The following is an 8,124-nucleotide window of genomic DNA, read 5'->3' as shown; positions in this document are numbered from 1 at the left end:
TAGAAGTGGCGTCCACCGGTTGCTGCCTACACGGCTTGCCGCCGCTTCGCGGTTACCAAAGAGTGGAGAAGGTAGTGGTAGGCGCCACCGTGGAGCGGCTCCGAGATCTCCGGGAGTCTCGCAGGCGCGCATCCCGCTTTGCCGGGACGCAGCCTCTGGGGACGCCTCGGAGGCGGAAGCGACGACGGAGGCAGGTGCGGCTGGAAACTTAGTTTGAGTGAGGGATTAGAGTCTCCGTTGCCCTAAATTTGAGTGAGGGATTAGAGTCTCCGTTGCCCTAAAAGTTTCCAAAGGGGCGGCAGGAGCTCGTTCTTCATCCGTCCTACCCCTTTTACAGCACTTACTGGTTATTTTCTCTGGTGACTGTCAACTTGTTAGTAATGTTTTCGTGTTAATAGAGAACTCACATTTGCTGAGTGTCTACCGTCTGAAAGGCTGTGTACCGTGTACATTTATATTCATCCTCTCATGTAGTCCCTTAACAGCCCAGTCAGAAGAGAAAACTAAGAAATTTACGCAAGGCGGGATAGCATGTATCAGAACCTGGTTTAGAAGCCAGGGGGGTTTAACCCCCTGGTATGTTCCCTCTGCCACTCTGTTTTTAATCGTTTTAGGATGTAATAATATTCTAGATTTTCATTAATTCATTTTTTTTCCACATTTTTTTTTTTTTGAGAGAGAGTGAGCGGGGTGGGGGGTCGGGGGGGAGAGATCTTATGCAGGCTCCACGCGCAGAGCAGAACCCGACTGGGGGCTCGATTTCAGACGGGACTTGATCTCACAGGGGTCTTGATATCACCACACTGAGATCATGACCTGAGCTAAAGTCAAGAGTCGACTGGTCAACCAACTGAGCCACCCAGGCACCCCTTTTCCACAAATATTTATTGAGCACCAACCAACGTTGCTCAGAAGTACTAAGGGGTACTGGAAGATCAAGACAGACCTGTTCACTACTCTCTTGGAACATCTACTCTAGTGACCTAGAGTTATCACATGACGGGATTATATTATACCATGATCTCTCTTTTTTTTTTTAAGATTTTATTTATTTATTTGAGAGAGAGAATGAGATAGAGAGAGCATGAGAGGGGGGAGGGTCAGAGGCTGAGCAGGGAGCCCGATGCGGGACTCGATCCCGGGACTCCAGGATCATGACCTGAGCCGAAGGCAGTCGCTTAACCAACCGAGCCACCCAGGCGCCCTGTACCATGATCTCTTACATTGCATCACTTGTTTGTTTTTTAATCACCATAAATCCCTCCTAAGTGTCAAAATATTGAACAAATACTGAGTGCTTACTATGTAGCAGTCACTGTTCTGGGCACTAGGGATATATTCCTAAATAATAAACAAAGTCTAGGCAAAATACCTGTCTTGGTGAAGCGAACATTCGTGTGATAATGATTATCACTAACTACTATTAGATGGGATTTCTTCACTTCTGTGAATCAATCCATTCAGATGCTCCAATAGCTTTTTGCTGTTTATCTTCTATACTGTCCTTCTCATTTTTCAAGACCCAGCTCTAATGTCACCTGCTCTGAAACTTTCCTGATCCTTATTTTTTCCTTCTTTGCAGACACAATGAAGAACTCCATGGCATTGTGTTTATGGTTCAGTTTAGTTCAGTAAACACTCTTTGAACCTCTTCAGTGGGCCAGACCCTGTATGAAGTGCTGGAAATAAAGATATAGGTAGGACCTAGGCTTGGCATTTGAGGGACTCACAGCCTGGGATTGAGGGTGTGAGGAGTGGGGAACAGACAGGTAAGCAGGCCATTGTACTACAGTGTGGTAGAGTGTTTCCATTAAGAGGTGGGCTGAGATGGTAGCACAGAGAAGGGTCAACCTGAGGAGGTGGAGATACAGGAAAGCTGTCTGTATGAGTCAGGCAAAGAAGTGGCAGAAGAAGTGTCATAGGCCAAAGGAATGGAGCAGCACATGAATGCAAATGAGCACCATTACTCTGTGTGTGTGTCGGAGCTGGGAGACATTACAATTAGACTGAGATTAGCTTCTTCAAGTTTGAGATAGAGACCCGAGGTATCTGAAGCTAACTAGGCAGACAGCCTCTAAGTCTGGAACTTGGACTTTCTTTTTTCCACCATGCAGATAAAGTTCATACTTTCCTTAGGGTTACTTTCTAGACAATGTAACATCAGGATTGTGTGCCCTTCCTAGCTCATTAATTGTCTATCCACACCTTCTCACCTGGTATTCTTCATTGGGAACTGGAATTTCCCAGTGGATTAGTTGTGTCCGAGTGTGTATGCCCTCCACAAGTCTGAGTCTGATTCATCCTTTATATATGTAGAGCAAATATCTTTTCCCAGATTGTGTCTTATCTTTCAATTCTGTCTTTGCACTTTTATCGTAGATTTATTTTGTATTAATGATCATATAAAAGATCCTTCCTGATTTGTGATTTGCACATCTTATTTAAGCACTCTAGCCCCACCCCATCATCACAAAATTACTCCCTTGTTCTACCTTCCTCCCATCCATGTTTCTGTCTCTATCTCTACATCTCTAGTTATCTATTTCTGGGATCTTTAGTTTTGTGGGGTTTTTTTTAGGCCCCAGCTGAGACACATTTTGGAGGCAAGGGTCACAGTAGGATGTAACTAATGAGAAAGTTGAAGAGCTCTGAATGACAGGCTAAGAAGGAGTGTAATATCTGTTTTACAGGTGAAGAAACACAAAAAAAAGGAAGTCAAGGGGTCTTTCCCAAGGTCAAAGATCAAGTAAGTACTATGCAGATCAGAAGCAAGGTCCTCATATTCTGTAAGTTACTGGAGTCTTCTCCCAACAGTCATCATCTCTAACATTTCCCAGCCAGCTATTTACTCATTCATTCACTCACCTATGTAGCAGATAGGTATAGTTGGTCACAAGAGAGATTTCCTGAAAGACAGATTGACTAACTATTTTTTTTTTTAAGATTTTATTTATTTATTTGAGAGAGAGAATGAGAGACAGAGAGCACGAGAGGGGAGAGGGTCAGAGGGAGAAGCAGACCCCCCGCTGAGCAGGGAGCCCGATGCGGGACTCGATCCTGGGACTCCAGGATCATGACCTGAGCCGAAGGCAGTCGCTTAACCAACTGAGCCACCCAGGCGCCCCTGACTGAGTAACTATTGATCTTTCCCCATCCATCCATCCTTCTATCCATTCATCTTCCTGACACATTTTTAGTGAATTCTAGGTTCAATGCTAGGCTCTGGAATTACATAGGTGAATAAGATATCATAGGACCCACGGCAGGTGAGAAATTGGTTAAGGGGAACAATTATAATAAAGTGATAAGCACTATACTAGGAGAAGTATAGGGTATTGTGGGAACATACAGGAAGGGCATTTACCCTTTTTGGGATGGTGACAGATCAGGAAATTCACAGTGCCCTGTGTTGAACCAAAGGAGATACCAACATCACCTATTTATTCCGCAGATAATTGTGGATCTATTTTGTGCTAGGTGCTGTGTTAGGTACTGGGAATAAAGAAATGAACTCTATAGGTGCTCTCCTTCCTTTAAAGGAGTTCAGAGTCTAGTTAGGAAGATCAGAAATACGTATAAAGACCCTTGGGCCCTGGGAGTACATCATATCCTTCATTTGGCTCACACATGTTTATGGGTTATTTCCTTTGAGCATTCCAGAGGTGGAAGAGAGATGGTGAATTGGGTATGTTTCCAGACTTGGAGGTCCACAAACCATTGAAGGAACCCCTCCATGATTTTTAGTAATCTTATGAAGTAGAAAGAGCTCCAGCCATGAAAGAGATGTAGAAGAAATACTCCAGTGCTTAGCCAAAGTAGCAGTTATTTCCCTCTGGAAGGTTCAGTGAAGGCATTGTGGAGAGGGTGGCATCTGGACTGGATCTAGAAGGTTTTTAAAAATTTATTACCTCATTTAATTCTTACAATAATTCTCCAAGGCACATGTCTTTATCTTCATTTTACATGTGAGAAAGTTGAGGCACAAAGAGGTAAAGGGCTTGCCTACGGTCACTCAGCTTAGTGGCAGAAACTAGACTCAAATTTAAGCCTCTTGTCTCCAAAATTGTTGCCCTTCCTACTGCACCACTCTACTTTGCATATTTGTCACTTCCAGAAAACATTTTCCCAGGACACCTGATCCTATCTCTCTGCTCCTTCCTTTCACTGAATCTCATTCCAGACCCTCCATTTCAGGGACCACATCCTTGCCCCAGCCAGGGACTTACAGGTTCCCAAAAATCTGCTACCCCAAATTGTCTGCATCTGTTCCAAAGCAGATCTGGGAATGGCTGGATCTCTTTATTTTTTTTAAGAATTTATTTTTAAGTAATCTCTATACCCAATGTGGGGCTCAAACCTACAATCCCCAAATCTAGAGTCAAACACTCTACCAACTGAGCCAGCCAGGTGCCTCTGGCTGGATCTCTTTTTTCTTTTTTTTTAAAGATTTTATTTATTTGAGAGAGAGAGAGCGTGCACGCACAAGGGGGGTGGGGTGGGCAGAGAAAGAAGGAGAAGCAGACTCTTGATCCCAGGACCCCAGGATCATGACCTAAGCTGAAGGCAGACACTTAACTGACTGAGCCACCCAGGCAGCCCCTGGCTGGCTGGATCTCTTGGAGAAAAATCTCAAATCTCTAAGAGCTCAAGTTTTAAGAAATTTAGATCTTTGATTTATTCCTAACAGAAGTAGCATTTGAACTGAATCTTTTTTTTTTTTTTAAGAAGGAGAGACGGTGGGGGGAGGGGAAGAGGGAGAGGGGGAGGGAGAGAATCTTTTTTATTATTATTTTTTTAATTTGAGAGAGAGAGACAGAGATAGCAACAGAGATAGAGTGTGTGAGCGGGGAGAAGAGGGAGAAGCAGGCTCCCTGACACGGGGCTCCATCCCAGGACCCTGAGATCATGACCTGAGCCAAAGGCAGATGCTTAACCGACTGAGCCACCCAGGTGCCCCGGGAGAGAGAGAATCTTAAGCACGCTCCATGCTCAGTGTGGAGCCCAATGGGGGGCTCTGTCTTACAACCCTGAGATCATGACTGAACCAAAATCAGAGTTGGATGCTTAACCAACTGAGCCACCCAGGCGCCCCTGAACTGAATCTTAAAGCATGAGATTAACCAGGTAATGATGGAGAAGGCTATTTTAGGCCAAAGGAACAAAGGCAGGGAAGACTGAATGTGTTTGGAGAATAGAAAATGATTCTGTAAGCCTGATAGGCAGGGCTGACTGGAGCTAGAAAGGTTAGGACATGGGACTCCAAAGGCCTTCACGAGCAGGCTCAGGTTGCTCAGTGGGAATCTGATCAGAAGACTGTTGCAGTATTCTAGGTGGGAGATGGTAAAAGATTTAATGAAAACAGTGAGAGATAGAGAAAATTACATTGGAACAGTTTTCCTGAGCTGGAATTGTCTTGACTCAGTGACCAGTTGATGGAATCCCATTTCACCTAGCATTATTTTTATCAGACCTCTCTTTCTAAAGCATAGCTTGGGTCATGGCTTTCCCCAGCTCAGATACCATCCATGGCTCTCAAGTTACCTACCAGGGGAAGCCTGAGCTCCTAGCCTGGCGTTGAAATCCTTCAAGAGCAGACACCATCCTTTCTGTCCAGCCTTATTGTCCCAAACTCCCAAACACACATCCTTCTCCTTCCTGGATCAGGTTGTTTCTTTACTGCACCAAATGTGCCCACTACTATGCCCTTAGTCCTGTGGCCCTTTTTATTTGGAATGCTTATCCTTTATTAGCAAACTCAGTTCATCTCTCAAATATTATTTTCACGACATCTTGCCTAAAAACATGAGCGCCTTCTTCCCTGAAATCTGTTAAAACAAAGAACATTTCTAGTGAGCACGTAATATGTACTAGGCACTACCTTTATAACTTGATCCTCTCATCTGTCTATTAAGGTAGGTGTTATTACTCCCAATTTACAAAGGGGAGAAAACTGAGGCTCAGAGGGTAGAGGAACATTTCCAGTCATAAGAGTGAGGAAGGACAGTCAGAATTCAAACCAGGTCTGTCTGTATCCAAAGGTGTTCTGTATAGTGTTCCACTGAGTTAGGACTGATTTGAACCAAAAAATCCTGGGCCTTGGTCTCCGTCTTCATTCAAAGGGCCAGCCCATTTCTGAAACAGGGGAGGGGCCTCCTGGACCTTGGACTTAAGGTGGATATAGGGTATGGTGGTCCTCCTGGTGGGCTCACAAGCCACATTGGGTGAGAGAACTATGCTGCCCTTTCTCAGTGCTTCTACTTCCTCACTTTCCTTGCTTGACTCTCAGGGAGATGGCCTCCTCAGGAATATACAAGCTGGATAATGGGAAGCCTTACCTGAACAACTGCTTTCCAGCCAAAAATGTCCTTCGGATGCCAGACAAAGGTCAGGTGACTTCTCAGATTGATACCTTTGCTTCACACTCAGTTCCTACATCCATTCCTTCCTCTCCAACCCATTTATTCCTGTTCCCTGCACTACCCAGCCCTATCCCTTCCCATCCATCTTCCCTCAGCAGCCTCAGGGAGTTTTCTAAAGTACACATCGAACCACAGTGTCTTATTCTGTTCAGTGACTTCTCATTGCTGACTCCTTTACCTGATTCTCTGTGTTCACAGTCTAACCTCCCCTTATCCTTTGCCACAACCCCATTCCTTTACCTGTGCCCTATTCCATAGTACTTTCTTTTCACATAGCTTGTTTTATTTGCCCAGAATATTCCAGCTATCATTCCAGTTATCCAAACTCTTTCCATGCCACAAAGCCCAGCTCTTTTCCCCATAAGCCCTGTCTAGCTACTCCAGCCCTCAGTGACCATACTCTCTTGTGAGCTCTCTTCCTCTCTGTGTTTATTATTTGTTGAGTAATCATATTCTGCCAGGATCCTAAATAAAATGGCTAAATAAAATGACTCTGCTAAGTAGTTTTTCAAACATTCATCTAGTTAAAAACTCCCTTGGGGCAGGGACTCCTCATAACACTGAGCAGAGCTCTACAGATGGAACACTGCCGAGAAGTATGAGTTCACTGGATTAGATTTGTTGATTTGAAAGGGTAGAGCAAGGGGGAAGTATCCCTTCTTTACTCTAGATGAAATGACTTGCTGGTTACTCTATATGTGGAATATTGGAAGAACTTTCTCCTCCAATCCATCCTCCCCACCTGTTTAAACCCTTCCGTGGAGCTCTCAGTAGGAACTCATGATTTCATCCCCACGCCCCCTTACACACACAGATGGACAATAGAGAAATAAATACATCCATGTGCATCTGTATGTTAGTATATATATGTATATTTCCTAGTCCACTGAGTGCAATGACACCTCATTCACAAATAGCATACCTGGTCCCTAGATTTTGGTTTCTGGATACAATTCTCCAATAAAAAGAGCCAGGGCTCCTCAGAGAAATAGTTGTTTCCAGGTTTGAAGCCAGAAAAGTACAAATTGCACCTGGAACATCGTATAGTAACAGGAAGTACAGAAGTGCTCAGAAAAATGATGAGTGCGTATCAGAAGGACATAGGAGCTAACCTGAAGGAGCTCCCTATGGCCAAAGCTGGGACAACCTGAACAACAAAGTAAATAAAGGTAGAATTGGGTTGTAAACTATACAATAAATAAGTATCCGTGAGCCCATATTGATACAAATAAATATTTGAATATGTAAATAAGTGTAGGAGAAGGAACAACTCTTCCTACAGTAGAATTTCAGTTAATAAATGTAGAAGGAAGGAAGGAAATAGAAAATCACTGTTAAAGCATCACAATAATAATTTTTACAGGTAAGAAGCTTCTGTAGATGTTGTATCAGGCTTCTCCAGCAAAAGAGAACCAATAGGATATGTATTTATATCCTACTCGTTCTGTTTCCATATTCATATGTGTGTACACACACACATTATCTGTTTTAAGGAATTGGCTTATGAAATTATGGGGGCTGGCAAGACTGAAATCTATAGGGCAGGTAGGCTGAAAACTCAGGAAAGAGCTGATACTGTAGTCTTTTTTTTTTTTTTAAAGATTTTATTTATTTATTTGAGAGAGAGAATGAGATAGAGACAGAGAGAGCATGAGAGGGGGGAGGGTCAGAGGGAGAAGCAGACTCCCTGCTGAGCAAGGAGCCC

Source organism: Leptonychotes weddellii, chromosome 11 (genome assembly GCF_054177405.1).
Source record: "Leptonychotes weddellii isolate Sample4059 chromosome 11, ASM5417740v2, whole genome shotgun sequence".
NCBI lineage: Eukaryota > Metazoa > Chordata > Mammalia > Carnivora > Phocidae > Leptonychotes > Leptonychotes weddellii.
The sequence above is the reverse complement of the archived record's forward strand: the minus strand, read 5'-3'. Positions refer to the sequence as shown.